This window comes from Cnephaeus nilssonii (assembly GCF_951640355.1).
Source record: "Cnephaeus nilssonii genome assembly, chromosome: 16".
Classification (NCBI taxonomy): domain Eukaryota; kingdom Metazoa; phylum Chordata; class Mammalia; order Chiroptera; family Vespertilionidae; genus Cnephaeus; species Cnephaeus nilssonii.
The window spans coordinates 36641455-36654570 of record NC_137087.1 but is presented as its reverse complement, the minus strand read 5'-3'; the positions used below and the strand labels follow the sequence as shown (position 1 = coordinate 36654570).

Genomic DNA, 13116 nt, shown 5'->3' with positions numbered 1-13116 from the left:
AGCCCATGTGCCCTGACCTGGAATCGAACTGCGACCGACCTCCGGGTTCAGAGGTAGATGCTCAACCGCGCTGCCTTGTTTTATAAACAAAAACAAACCTGAATGTGATCACCTTAAGCAAGGATTACTTAAGGCCATGAACTAACTCTGTTAACTAGTCCTTCCGCAAGGAATATTAGAGAATTATGACAGGCAGGAATCTCTGGAGCAGGAGGTGGAATGTGATGGGGGAAACCGAAACTTTCTAACCTGGCGGATGACAGACAGCAATCACTGCACTCGCCACACACACACACACACACACACACCCTTCCGCTTGGCACCGCAAAGCCCAAAAGGCCAAGTCCCAGGCACCCACAACGGCCTGAAAACAAATGCAGAGAGGAGCACAACAGGGCATCCCCCCGCAAAAGAGGGCATGTGTCACAGGCCACGCAACGTGCTCACCTCGTCGATCCAGGAAAATGGGTTTGGCAATGGAGGCCCACGCCTCGACCACAGCGGCGACAATAAAAATATTAATAATGACTGCAAACCCTTGGTGCCTACTCTATACCGGCACTGTTTCTAACAACTTGACAGTACCTGTCATTTTCTCTTCACAAGAACCTGGAGAGCAGGTCCTATTATTATTACCCTCACTTAACAAGTAAGGAAACTGAGGCCCAGAAAGATTAAATGCGTTACCTTGGGTCACTCGGCTAACAAGAGGTGGAGACTAAGTTTAAACCCTAGCCAAGGCTCAACCCTCCATCGCGCACCCAGTTCCCGAGCGCAACCTCGGGGGCGTAACGAGCCTCCTAAGACGGTGCTCCGGTCGCCAGAGCCGTGTCTCCGCCTCGGGCCTGGGGTGTGCGCAGGCACCCACCTCCTTCTTCGCACCCTCACCTGGGCCAGCGCCTCACCGGCGAGTCTGCGTGGCCTGGCCCCCCCTCCACCTGCGAGCACCGCGGCGAAATGTGTTTTCAAATTCAAACGATGGCGGCCGGGGCCCCGCACTGAATGCTGGGAGTGGGCGGGGCTTTTAGAACGACGCCGGGACGCGCCGCAGTCTCGCGCAGTAAGGCTTCCCACCCGCCCCCCGGAAGACGCTTTCAAGTCTGGGGGGCGGGTCTCCGAACGTCGGGCGGCCAATGGGCGGAGGAGCTGGTGGGGGGCCGGCAAGCGGAGGGTGGAGCCTACCGCGGGGCTGGGCGTGCTAGGGGGGCGCCGGTCTAGGTTACTGTTCTGGAGACTCAGAAAGCCTGGCCAAGGCCCGGCGGTGAGGCCGCTGCCACCAGGCAGCCCCGCGACTCCCCTAGGACGGGTCCAGGAATGGCGGAGTCCCAGTGGAGCAGATCGGGACCCGCGTCTCGAGAGTCGCTTTTAAGGAGCGCCGCCCGCACCCCCAGGCTCACCTCTCTCGGTGCAGGACCTTATCTGTCGTCTGCAGCGACCCGAATGAGCGAAATAAAAATTTCCCAGAAAAGATGTTTAAAAGCATGTTCTCTTTACTTTCTGAAAATATAAATAGCCACCGCTGTGAGGCGCTATACTGTGACAATCTAAATTCCATGCACAGGCAAGGTCTTGCAGAGCCCAAAAGTTAAGTGCCAGGACATCCTTCTCTGCTTCTTTTAAAGTGATCCTCTTGAGTGTGGTGTTATTACATCCATCTGACAAGGATTTACTACGGAGGTCGTCTCTCCCTGCTTGCTGTACTTCATTTTAAAGAAAAACAACTGCTAAGGTTAATTGAACATTTATTTACCTTGTGCCAGTCATGGTGCAAGGCTCATAAAGTGGATTGCCTTATTCATCCTGAGAACAACCCTTTGAGGTAGGTTCTGATAATTCAGAGGAAACTGAGGTCATATGGTTAAGTTATTTGCTCCAAGGTAGAAGAGTATTATGGGTGGAGCTGCGATTTAAACTCAGCTGATTGACTTTAAGACCCACCCTCCTACATGTGGTCTTATTTTCAACTATTTTACTTGGTTAGTAGCATTTTTAGAATAGGTAGCTTAATGAGCTTACTGTCTTCCTTTCCTAGTCATTCTACTAGTGACCTGGTGCGCAGATTAGTGCACATTGAAAGGAAATTAACTAGAAGGTGGCCTGCAGGGCAGGAGTGAGTGAGACAGCGGACACGCCCTGAAGCCAACCTCCCTTGGTCCCTCCCCGGCCCAGCCTGCCGAACCTGGGGTGGCACCATGGCTCAAAGGGCATCTGTGGAGTGAGAGGGGTCCCTCTGGCAGGTGGGGTCCTTCGGCCTGGCCTGCGGGAATCGGGCTGAAACTGGCTCTCCAACATCCCCCGAGGGGTCCCGAAGTGCAAGAGGGCACTCTACAAAGTTGCTGTCTTACAGGATGTGGAATGCAAACACAAGTGTGCAGTAAACAAGATGCAAGCCGACAGTACCCAACAACAACATAACCCATGGCCAAAGATGGAATCGCGTGGCCCCGTAAGGAATCGGGCTCCCTCCTCTCTGGTTTCAGGGTGCCTCACCTGAGAACCCCTGCTGCCAAGTCACTGCCGGTCAGTAGCTCCTGCATTGAGTGTCTGCCCCCTGGTGGTCACTGGGTGTCATAGCGACTGGTTAGATGGTGGGAGGGACACTTAGCATATTAGCCTTTTATATATATAGATATTTATATCTCCTATAATCTCCCTCTCCCTCCCCTCACTAACTTACCATTATCTCCTCACTCAGTTTGCCTTCTTCCCCCATAAGATAATTACATTTGAGTTGAGCCAGTATGGAGTAAGGAAGAGGATTCAGGGCCAGGAGTAAAAATGAACAAAAAAAAAAGCAGCTGTAAAAGGGAAGAAATCAGGAAAGAGAAAAACTTTTCCTATTCAGGCTGGAACTCAAGTCTTCGGTGGGCTCAATGTCAGTTTCCATTGCTCCTCAGGCAAGTCTACCCTTAAATCCACACTTCCTTTCACACCTCATATAATGCCTTTATTGCTTTTACTAGCTGTTAACTAATTCCCAGATCTCTAACCCTCCAGATCCTGCATTTATTTATCATTTGAAACATTTATTGAAACCCTCCTATAAAACACTAGGGTAGGAGTTAGGGAAACAGTGGAGGAGAGTGAGAAAAACAGATGCTACCCTCAAGGAGATTACATTCTAATGGGAGAGGTAATCAAGTTAAAAAAATAAAATAAAAATACAGCCCTAAACGATTTGGCTCAGTGGATAGAGCATCAGCCTGTGTGGACTCAAGGGTCCCAGGTTCCATTCCAGTCAAGGGCATATACCTTGGTTGCGAGCACATCCCCAGTAGGGGGTGTGCAAGAGGCAGCTGATTGATGTTTCTCTCTCATCGATGTTTCTAACTCTCTATCTCTTTCCCTTCCTCTCTGTAAAAAATCAATAAAATATATATATTTTTTAAAAATACAAATAATTGCCCGGCCGGTGTTGCTCAGTGGTTGAGCGTCAACCTATGAACCAGGAGGGCACGGTTCAATTCCAGTCAGGGCACATGCCTGGGTTTTGGGCACGATCCCCAGTGTGAAGCATGCAGGAGGCAGCCGTTCAATGACTCTCTAATCATTGATGTTTCTCTCTCTCCCTCTCTTTTCCTCTCTGAAATCAATAAAAAAAAATTTTTAAGTGCATTGTATTTTTTGATAGTTGCCTAACGGAGGTAGAGGCATGGTCATCCCCACTGCCCATTCTAATTTAATTCAGAATATCTCAACACTGGCCAAAATGTCCTGGTTCTAAAGCAACACTTTGCCATTAGTAGAAATATGTATAAGAAAAACAAGTGTTAGGCAGGTTTTTATGTGCTTTGACTAACTATTCAAGGGGGCTTCCCCAAAACCAATCATTTTAATTGTTCCTTTGACGGTCAGTCAGGAGATTTTACTCCTTGGGACAATGCACCATAGAAGATTCCAGATAAGTGAGGGTATGCCTTTCTTTTAGAAAGTAAGCAAATGGACTATAATGAAGGGAGATGTGGGAACACAGAATGTTGCTCAAGGCAAAGGAAAACATATGTTGAAGTAAGGGGCGGGGGGGGGGGGGGGGGGGGTGCGGCGGGGGGGGGGGGGGGGGGAGTAAGTGAGGCTACATAGACAAATGGATGGGTGGATTCCTGGCTCTGGCACTTTAGAAGTTTAGGACATTGGGCAAGGTCAATCGACCTTTCTGAACCTGATGCTTCCTAAGTGCCAGTTTTTCTTAGGTACAGATGATAGCCAATAAATGCTAGTTACTATTACAATGTAACATGAGAGTCCAATGTAGAAAAATAATATGAGAGTGATCTAGACCCCACCTAACAAATATAATCTATTCTCTCTTAAGGGAGAGAATCCTCACTGGATTTTATAAACATGTTGTATTTATTTGTTAGATTTTAAGCCCTTTTGGAATTTTAAGAAGTGTGCTTTACTCATTTTTAGTAAATCCCTCAGCCCAAAGAGACGTGGGGCTGAGTCAACAGTCCTCAGTCTTTTACAATAGTGCATATTAGATGTCTGGTTAAGATATAAACAAATGTGGGGATGATGAGAATGAGAAGGAAAAGCTGGCTCTCCAAAAATAGGGCCCAAACCACAGGAGCTTAAAAGTCATTCAAAATTCTAATGAATTCTTTCTAAGTTGAAGGAAATATTTTAGTACGATTCCTGAAATACATTTTAATTCTGAGTCACAGTTGTGATGTGCAATTTGTGGAACAGCTATAAAAACAAATAGAAAACCTTTTCAAATGAGTGGATATTTTGGGGAAATTTGTGGGAGTGTTTGTGACATATTTGAAATAAACTGTTTTTTCTTTTTTTTTCCGATTGCTCATTGTGGGGCAATACGTGACAGATTAGTGCCAAACAGATAATTTGGTACAAAAAGAAACATCTATATTCAATGACTATAAATTTAGCATCTCCAGCCTCTTGCCAAGGCATCTTCATGTTATCCAGCATGGGGCTCAGCTACCGACTGTGTCAGTCAAACAGCCAAGAGTATCAGGTTCTGTTGCTAGAAATATTCCAACTCAAATCATCTTGGCAGACAATACCCTCCCCTAAATTTCTTTGTTTAGTAAAGTAAATTTTAGGAGATTGCATTGAAGCAGAAAATGCAAGTAATAGCCACAAACTCTACCGCGCAATTCCAAAATAAGATAAAAATAAATGAATAAATAAACAAAAAACCTCTGAAACCAAAAGTGTTTTTTTATAAGTTTGGTACCAGGACTATTTGGCAGCAAAACCTGCTGTGGACAAACATGTCTCAGTGCTCCTATCCGTGAGCAAAAGTCATGCATCTTTTGCTACTTGCTGACATTTTGTGACCTGGGGATTAACAATTGCACTGTGAAAATACCCACAAGAGTTGAAGACATGTCTCTGGGTAACAGTGAGAATAAGACAAGTAAGCATCTGTCTTTATCTATAACCCAGAGTGGAGTCATTGCAGAAGTTAGATGGTGGAATGTCTGAGATATCTTACTGAAGAATATGCTGTGGGAGCTACCACCATCAATGACTTAAAGAAACAGAATGACAAGTTGTTGAAATCTTACAGTGACAGTGATAACCAAGAACTAATGAAAAACAGAAAAACACTGCATAGGACCAAAAATAATCTTGACTATGTTGATTGAATGGATTCAACAACAATGAAGTAAAGATATTCTACTGACTGGTTTGTTGGTCATGAAACAAGCTAGACTATGCCATGAAGAGCTGAACATTGAAGGTAAGTGTGAATACTCAGGGGGCTGGCTGCAGAAACTTAAAAAGCGGCATGGAATCAAGTATCTTAAAATCTGTGGTGAAAAAGCTGTTGAAACCGCTGAAAATTACATTGATAAATTTGCTAAGATAATATCTCCAACCTCTTCTTGCCCTAAACAAATTTACAGTGTTGACGAAACAGCTCTGTACTGCTGCTAGATTCCTAGAAAGAGTTTGACAATGGCTGAGGGAAGGTACCAACAGGTTTCAAGGATGATAAGCAAAGGTTGACTGTTCTTGGTAGTCCCATTGCCACAGGCACACTCAAGATAAAATTGGCAGTGACTGGGAAAAGCCTATATCTAAGATGTTTAAAAGGTGTTTGCAATTTACCTGTCCATTATTATGCAAACAAGAAAGCATCCTTTACAAGAGAAATCTTTTCAGATTGGTTCAATAAGCACTTTGTGCCAGCAGTACAAGCTCATTGTAAGCAAGCTGGACTGGAAGACAATTGAAGATTTTATTGTTCTTAGACAACTGGTCTGCACATCCCCCTCCTCAGCTGTCAAAAACACATTAAAAATAAAAAAGCAGCCCTAGCCGGTTTGGCTCAGTGGATAGAGAATCAGCCTGTGCACTGAAAGGTCCCAGGTTCGATTCCAGTCAAGGGCATGTACCTTGGTTGCAGGCACATCCCCAGTAGGAGATGTGCAGGAGGCGGCTGGTTGATGTTTCTCTCTCATCGATGTTTTTAACTCTCTATCCCTCTCTCTTCCTCTCTGTAAAAAATCAATAAAATATATTTTAAAAAAATAAATTAAAATTAAAAAGCAGGGATAGAGGAGGTGGCCTGACTCCTCTGAACAGCCTAAATAGGGATTATACCAATTTAGGTTTTCTTAAGTAAGACCTTTGGACCCATCTGGGTTTACCCCAGCTCACTTTTTCCTTACTAACCATTTTAGACATTCATATACATTATGAAGAAAGGTCCAAGAAAATTGAGAGTACAAAAAAAAACAAAACTCTCCTGCCCTACTAGCTGGTTTGGCTCAGTGGATAGAGTTTCAGCCTGCGGATCAAAGGGTCCCAGGTTCAATTCCGGTCAAGGGCACATGCCCAGGGTTCTGGGCTCAATCCCCAGCAGGGGGCGTGCAGGAGGCAGCCAATCAGTGATTCTCTCTCATCATTGATGTTTCTATCTCTCTCTCCCTCTCCCTTCCTCTCTGAAATCAATAAAAAAATATATTTTTAAAAAACTCTCCTGATGATCCATCACCCAGAGAAGACCACTGTTAACATTTTCATCGTTTTCTTTTCTTTTCTTTTTTTTTTTTTGGGGGGGGGGGGGTTCATATACATGTCCACTGTGGGAATCCCTTGTCACATCCCGCAGTCCACTATTATTACTATTGCCTGTTTCTTTTATAGTCAGAGTCAACTTTACATTCCCTTTTTTCTTTTACTTATTATTATAAAATAAACATTTTCACCATTTTTTGAAAATGCTCTTCATGGGCCATTTTCATGGCTGTCTAATAGTGTGTAGTTTGGCCACATTATAATTCACTTAACTAGTTCTCTATTATTGGACACAGAGGGATTGTCTTCCAGGAAATCCTGTCCTCTGGGTTCTATACTTGGCCTCTCACGCTGGCATTGGTGTATGTGGCCAAGTGACAGGTGTTTCTATATTCACAGGATAAATATCTTCTTAGAGTAATCAACTTTTCACAAAATTGAAAGAGGAGATTCATTCTAAAATAAACCCAGCCCATGCATATTATGAAATAGAACTGCAAATGTACATTAATTTTTAAGATAAAGCAAGAAGCCCTAGCCAGTTTGGCTCAGTGGATAGAGCGTCAGCCTGCAGACTGAGGGGTCCCAGGTTTGATTCCGGTCAAGGGCATGTACCTTGGTTGCAGGCACATCCCCAGTGGGGAGTGTGCAGGAGGCAGCTTATCGATGTTTCTCTCTCATCTATGTTTCTAGCTCTCTATCCCTCTTCCTTCCTCTCTGTGAAAAATCAATAAAATATATTTTTTAAAAAGATAAAGAAAAGGATATTTTAAATTAAATGAAATGTGGTTGCAGAGAAATTATTTTGTTGACATATTTGTGAATTACAGATGCAGCTTATAGTAGTAGAACTATGTGATGGTCTTTTGTAATACTTAATTTTACATGTTGGGGTTGTATATATAAGGAAGTAGTGCTGCCTGGTTGGGCTTGGCTCAGTGGTTGAGCGTGGACCTTATGAACCAGGAGGTCACCATTCAATTCCCGGTCAGGGCACATGCCTGGGGTTGCGGGCTCCATCCCCAGTGGGGAGCATGCAAAAGGCAGCCGATCAATGATTCTCTCTCATCATTGATGTTTCTATCTCTCGCTCCCTCTCCCTTCCTCTCTGAAGTCAATAAAAGTGTATTTTTAAAAAATCACCAAAACAGTTCTCATATATCCTTCACCAAGCTTCCCAAATGTTCACAACTTATATAATGATACTACAATTATGAAAATCAGGAAATTGACTTTGATATTATACTATTAATTAATATACAAATCTCACTCAAATTTCACTGTCACACTAATGTTTTTTATGGTCCTGGATCCAATTCAGGATCACACATTGCATTTAGTTCTCATGATTTTTTTTAAGGATATTTCTTCTTTTTAATATATTTTATTGATTTTTTATAGAAAGGAAGAGAGAGGGATAGAGAGTTAGAAACATTGATGAGAGAGAAACATCAATCAGCTGCCTCCTGCACACCCCCTACTGGGGATGTGCCCGCAACCAAGGTACATGCCCTTGACCGGAATCGAACCTGGGACCTTTCAGTCCACAGGCCGACGCTCTATCCAACGCTCTATCCACTGAGCCAAACCGGTTTTGGCTTTTTTTAAGTATATTTCCTTTATTGATTTCAGAGAGGAAGGGAGAAGGAGAAAGAGATAGAAACATCAATGATGAGAGGGAATCATTGATTGGCTGCCTCCTGCACGCCCCCCACTGGGGATCGAGCCCGCAAGCCAGGCATGTGCCCTTGGCCGGAATCGAACCTGGGACCCTTCAGTCCGCAGGCTGACGCTCTATCCACTGAGCCAAGCTGGCTAGGGCAGTTCTCATGATTTTTTAGTCTCCTTCAATCTAAGATAGTTGTTCAATTTTTTTTTTTTTTTTACCTTTATGACATTGACACTTTTGGAGAGTACTGGCCAGTTATTTTGTTGAATGTTCAAGTTGGGTGTGTCTGATGTCCTCATGATTGAATTTGTGTTATGCATTTTTGGCAAGAACAGACAGAGTGAAACTGTGGCCTTCTCAGTGCATTTCAGGAGTCATGTGATTTTTTAACATTTTTATTGAGGTGACATTGGTTAATAAAGTTATGCAGGTTTTGCCCTGGCCAGTTACCTCTGTTGGTTAGAGTGTTGTCTTGATTTGATCCCTGGTTAGGGCACATACAAGAATCAACCAATGAATGCATAAATAAGTGGAACAACAAATTGATATTTCTCTCTTTCTCTCCCTCTCTCTCAATCTCTCTCTATCTCTCTCTTCCTTCCCCCTCTCTCTAAGATTAATAAATTTAAAAAATTATGTTTCAAGTGTACATCATCTGTATATTGTATTGTGTATTCATCACCCAAAGTCAAGTCTCTTTCCATCACCATTTATTCCCCTCAACCTTTACCCTTTGCTACCGCACTGCTACCTCCCCCCAACCTCCTTTTCCTCTTATAATCACTGTAGTGTTGTGTGTCTATGAGTTGGTTTTGTTGGTTTTCTTGCTTGATCCCTTCTCCTTTCTCACCCCGCCCCTCAGTATTCCTCCCCTCTGACAGCTGTCAGGCTGTTCTCTGTACCTATGAGTCTGTTTCTATTTTGTTTGCTAGTTTATTTGTTCATTACATTCACATGTAAGTGAGACCACATGGTACCTGTCTTACTCTTACTGGCTTATTTCACTTAGCATAATACTCTCCAGGTCCATCTTTCGTCCATGCTGTCGCAAAAGGTTAAGATTTCCCTGACCCAGAAGCTTTGGAAAATGTCTTTAATTGGACTGTGTTTCTCCTCTGTGATAGGAATTATTTTGCCCATATTTTTCTTTGACCCCTGGTTCCACTCTTTGGGACTTCTTTTTCGTTTTTAGAGAGGGGAGGGGAGAACTTTATTTTGTATATGGGAGGAAGAGTGAGACAAATTTATTTATCAACCAGAAGGGCAAACAGTGGCAGAGACTGACCACGTGTTTTCCAAGGTCATTTCTTTTTTCCTTGTAGGCATTAAGTTAAACTACATTTGTCAGCCTCTCCTGCAGTTAGGTGGGGCCACAGGATTGAGCTCTGGCCAATGAGGTGTAGATCGAGTTGACACATGTTGCTCCCAGGCTTATTACCTAAAATATGACCCACAATCTCTATGCTCTCTTTTCTTTTGTTCCTCATCTGTTAGCTGGATGTCAACATCTAGGACATGACTAGGTTCCCAAGGGACTGAACAGAGCAGAAAGCCCCAGCTATCCACGCAGAACTCTTTGTGAGTTACAAATAAACTTTTAATGTGTTAAGCCACTCAGCTTTTAGAATTATTTATCACAGAAACTAGTGTTAATTATGCTGACTAATTAAATCTCCACTATACTAATTTAACAAGCTGAAAGTTATATGACAAATGGGTAGCTAAATGTTTATTTAGAGATCCCAGACCTAATAAATATATTATTTCTGCTGTGGAATGATCACAGACCAGCCAATTTGATACATTTTAATTTTCTAAGGGTTGCCTTGCTGACATGAATATAATGAAATTTCCGACCCACCCATAATGGGATAATAGATGTCAGGTCTAAATGTGCCTGCGGGGTGGGCCATAAAGAGATGCCAAGTGACCCTAGCAGGTTTGGCTCAGTGGATAGAGTGTCAGCCTGTGGACCGAAGGGTCCCGGGTTCAATTCTGATCAAGGGCACATTCCTCGGTTGCAGGCTCTTCCCCAGGCCCAGGCCCTGGTTGGGGCGTATGCAGGAGGCAACCAATTGATCTTTCTCTCACATCGATATTTCTCTCTGTCTTTCCTTCTCTCTCTTACTCTCTCTAAAAATCAATGGAAAAATAACCTTGGGTGAGAATTTTAAGAGAGAGAGAGAGAGAGAGAGAGAGAGAGAGAGAGAGAGAGAGAGAGAGGCAAAGTGAAGTGGTTAAAGCCTTAAAATTGTTTTTAGGGATGGTCCTAGATCTGTTCCTGAGTCAACATCCATTACAGATGATCGATCATTCAAGGTCCAACTAAGTGAGAAACCACCCTGGATGCTCAAAGAGAGGGACTGTGATGCAGGAAAGAGGAAGAGGCAAAGAGATAATCAGAAGACAGTGGGGCAATGCATGAAGCCACCACCACTCTTAGGATGGCACTGCACAGGGAAAGGGTGGTGTAACTGGAGCCCCGGAGATAAGATCGCCCAGTAAAAGACATAATCAAGGCAGACATATCTCAGAAGAGGAAGACCCTGCCATTCTCTCACCAGTGCCTCCCATGGACTAAAGCCAGCCGGGAGACAACTGATGCGGGAACCTGAGAAAGACAGCATGCAGAAGCCAGCCTTATGGCCTTGCTGAGCACGGCAAGGGGACAGCAGGCCAGAGATGTGAGCACACATGAGTGGGAATCACAGAAACTGGTAAAAACAGGAGGAGCTGTAGAACATTCTGTTCTCAATAAAGCCAAAGCTCAAGCGTTAGAGCAACTTAAAAGAGCATTGCAGTCAAAGGTGGGCTATTTTAAAGCTTCTCTTGCTTTTTGGAGCTTCTGTTTTCATCCTTGTGATTTATCACTTTTTTCCATTTTTATTCTAGGCCATAGAAGAACCAGCATGTGGGGGAACTTCTTTATTCCGTGTTCAAATATGAAATCTCTGCAGGTGTAGCTTCTTTCTCCTTCAGTTTTTGTAAGCAACTTTAAGCATTTGAAAATCACAAAGGTGAAAGGTGGAAGAAATTCTGCCTTGGCTCTTTAGCAGCTCTATGCTATCGGGCAAATCACTTAAGCAACCTCTGCAGGTCTCTTTTCCTCATATCTAAAATGGACACAGTATCCAGTATCTTACTATTTATCTCACTGGCTTCTTGAAATGATCATAGTTTTTGTTTGTTTTAGTGAGACTATGTGAAAATATTGGTATACAGAAAAGCATTACATAATGCTAAAACGTTATATGTATTAATATGTCTCCAAATCCATCTACCTACAATTCCATCCTTTATTTTTTTTTGGTTGGCTTTACTAAGATATAACCTAAATACAATTAATTTCATCAATGTAAGTGCACAATTCAATGAGTTTTGGCTAATATTTAGAGCTATGTAACTACCACCACAATCATGATATAATCTATCATCCCCCCCAAAAGTATCCCTCAGGTCCCTTTGCAATTTTTATTTGTTAATCCTCACCAGAGGATACTTTTCCATTGATTTTTTATTTTTATTTATTTAATATATTTGTATTGATTTCAGAGAGGGAGAGAGAGATAGAAACATCAATGATGAGAGAGAATCATTGATTGGCTGCCTCCTGCATGCCCCCCACTGGGGATCGAGCCCACGACCTGGGCATATGCCCTGACCGGGAATTGAACGGTGATGACCTGGTTCATACACTCAACCACCAAGCCATGCCTGCCGGGCTCCCTTTGCATTTTTATACTTTAAAAGTTAATATAGACCCAAGAGAAATGAAAACATACAGTCACACAAAAATGTGTACACAAATGTCCATAGCACTATTATTGATAATAGCTCAAAAGTGGAAACATCTCAAATGTCCATTGACTGATGAATGGATAAGTAAATTGCTATATCCATGCTGTGGAATATTATTCAGCCACGAAAAGGAATGAAGTACTGCTGAATTCTACAACATAGATGAACCTTGAAAACATTATGTTAGCTGAAACCGGTTTGGCTCAGTGGATAGAGCGTCGGCCTGCAGACTCAAGGGTCCCAGGTTCGATTCCGGTCAAGGGCATGTACCTTGGTTTCGGGCACATCCCCAGTAGGGGGTGTGCAAGAGGCAGCTGATCAATGTTTCTCTCTCATCGATGTTTCTAACTCTCTATCCCTCTCTCTTCCTCTCTGTAAAAAAATCAATAAAATATATTTTAAAAAAAAGAAAAAAAAAAAAGAAACACCACCCCCCCCCCTCCCGGTCAATGGTGTTCCGCTTTACCAATGTTAAAATCTGGTCACCTTAACTTAGAGCCCAGTTGGCATGGCTCAGTGGTTGAGCATTGACCTATGAATCAGGAAGTCACAGTTGGATGGTTTGATTCCCGGTCAGGGCACATGCCCAGGTTGTGGGCTCGATCTCCAGGAGGAGTTGTGCAGGAGGCAGCCCATCAATAATCCTCTCTCATCAC

General features: G+C 43.3%; 1 protein-coding gene across 8 annotated transcripts in view; it reads right to left on the bottom strand.

Annotated features, from left to right (window-relative positions):
- KIF20B (kinesin family member 20B) overlaps positions 1-1415 on the bottom strand; it is a 68408-nt gene extending 66993 nt beyond the window's left edge. For 4 of the 8 annotated variants that reach the window (XM_079793146.1, XM_079793151.1, XM_079793152.1 and 1 more), the window contains exon 1: positions 688-938. The gene's annotated coding sequence lies outside the window, so the exon portion shown is untranslated. Of the gene's footprint in view, positions 1-447; positions 524-687; positions 978-1397 lie in introns of those variants that run through there. The other 4 variants (XM_079793150.1, XM_079793147.1, XM_079793149.1 and 1 more) reach the window with 4 other exon arrangements.
- Between the last annotated feature and the right edge of the window lie 11701 nt (positions 1416-13116).